A 2,500-nucleotide genomic window follows, 5' to 3' on the forward strand; every position below is an offset into this window, starting at 1 on the left:
GGCGGGGGGTGGGGGCTTGTGGGGGTGGGGGTGGGTGGCTGGGAGTGGAGGGTACATGGCGGTTGCTTTCTTCCTTGTTGAATTGATGCTGGTGGCAAAAAGCCTGGCTGACGCGAAGTCTGTCTGCAGTCTTAAACGGAACAGTGAATTCTTAATCAACGAAAATGGGGATGGGGTGGGGTGGTGGTGGCACCGAGGGAGGGGGGTGGGGTTCTTTGTTGAAAAGATGCTGGTGAAAAAAAATCTGACGCGTGAAAAAGTATGTCTGCTATCTTGAATGGAAAAGTGAAATCTTAATTAATGAAAGTCGGGGATGGTTGCGTTCTTGTTGAAAAGATGCTGGCGGCAAAAAGTCTGGTGAGAATGAATGTCCGCTGTAGGCATATACCCGAGAGCAATCCGGCATTCCCATACTCTGTACATGTTGATTGGATTTGTGTGTGTGTGTGTGTGTGTGTGTGTGTGTGTGTGTGTGTGTCTTAGTACCAAGACCGAAGTATTGAACATGACCTGAAGCGCGTGAGCCACTGGGACGTTAGTTAAAATCAACAATTATTCTAGTGTTCTGCCTTAGACTGTCAGGTGTGTATGGGGGCGGGGGGATGTTTGTCTTTCAGTTGTGGATTGTGTTTTCCACCTTTTTTTTTTCGAGATTCCGCTCTTGCTGATGATTCTCTCTTTACTGTCGTTGCATGTGGGTTTTTTTTAATTTTCTGTTATTCTTTTAGAATTTGTATGTTTGTTTGTTTTTCCTCATGTCATCTATGTTGTATTGGGTTTTTTTTGGTGGTGGTGGTGGTGGCGGTGGTTTTTTTGTTTTGTTTTTTGTTGTTGTTTTTTGTTTTGTTTTTCTTTCACTGCTATCGTCTTTCGATTTTCTTAACCGTTCACCTTTGTTTTTCTTTTCATGATTATTGTTGTGGGTTTGGGGGGTTTGGGGTCGTTTTTTTTTTTTGGTTTTTTTTTTTTTTGGGGGGGGGGGGAGTTGTGTTTTTTTGTATTATGGTCCCTTCTTTCGACTCGGGATGGGTACTGGCTGTACATCCTTCTCTGTTGTTTGCCAATGAAAAACAAAACAGAAAACCTTTTTGCAAAGGTGACGCAGACACTCACCTTTAATGCCGACTCCAAAATCCGTCGTATGGCCAGCAGCGATGACCCGAGAGGGGAGAGAAGACGGGGGAACAGTTCCTTAACCACCTTACCTGTACACATACCAACCTCATTACCTTCATCCCCCCAGGTAAAGACCAACAAGTTTACAGCGGTGAGGGTACACTCCAGTTTCACTGTGGGCGCCCCGGGGACTGGAACCCGGGCTTCGTTTGACAGGACCCTGTGCAGAGTGGTTTGAAGTGGACATGACTTTGAATGACTGTTCCTCAGAGACTGTGAAGTACTGTGACGTGCCGCGTTTTCACGTGCCCCCCACGGGGTTTCCTGTCATAAACATGTCTTGTCTTGTCTGGTCTAACTAGAAATACTGTTTAACTGTCGAAGTGGTTTGAAGTGGACACGGTCCAGAGGTGCTGATACAGTGGTGTGAAGAAACCATCAGCTGCAGCTCTGAAAGTAAATGGAACAGTGACATTTTACCGGGGAGAGAGAGACGGGGGCATGGTGGATGCTTTCTTCTCTGTCGCTGAATAGATGCTGGTGGCAAGAAATCTGGCTGAAATTCTTAATTAACGAAAATGGGGATGGCTGCAGGCGGGGGGGGGGGGGGGGGACGGTTGCTTTCTGTTGTTGAACAGATGCTGGTGAAAGAAAGAGAGGGGGGTGGGGTGGGCTCCAGGGGGTGTGGGGTGGGCGTGGTGGATGCTTTTTTCCTTGTCGTTGAATAGATGCCGGTGACAAAAAGTCTTAATTATATGCTTACCCTATACTTTCTAATACATAAAACATATAAATTCTGTATTTGTAAACCTTTCTCTGAATAAAAAATGTTGAAAAAAAAGTCTGGCTGGAGCGAACAATGGTCTGTTAATTAGATAAGATTTTTTTGTTGTCCTGTTCATCGGAGACTGTGGAGGATTGTGACATGTGCTGCGTTAAAATACTGTGTAAAAGTCAAAAGTGGTTTGAAGTGGACGGGCGGGGGTGGGGGGTGGGGGGAGGGGTGCCGATGCAGTAGCGGTGTGAAGAAACAATTAGCTGCAGCACTGAAAGTAAATGGAACTGTGACATTTTACCACAGAGAGAGAGAGGCATGATGGATGCTTTCTTCTTTGTCGTTGAATAGATGCTGGTGGCAAAAAATCTGGCTGGCGTAAGCAATGATGTGTCTGTAGTCTTAAACGGCACAGTTAATTCTTAATTAACGAAATTAGGGATGGGGGGAGGGAGCGGGGTGCTTCCCTGTTGTTGAAAAGATGCTGGTGGAAAGAAGTCTGACGCGAGCAAAAGTATGTTTGCTATCCTAAACGGAACAGCGAATTCTTAATGAACGAAAATGGGAATGGAGGGGTGGGGGGATGCTTGCATCCTTGTTGTTGAAAAG

The sequence above is a fragment of the Babylonia areolata genome, chromosome 26 (genome assembly GCF_041734735.1).
Source record: "Babylonia areolata isolate BAREFJ2019XMU chromosome 26, ASM4173473v1, whole genome shotgun sequence".
Lineage (NCBI taxonomy): Eukaryota > Metazoa > Mollusca > Gastropoda > Neogastropoda > Buccinidae > Babylonia > Babylonia areolata.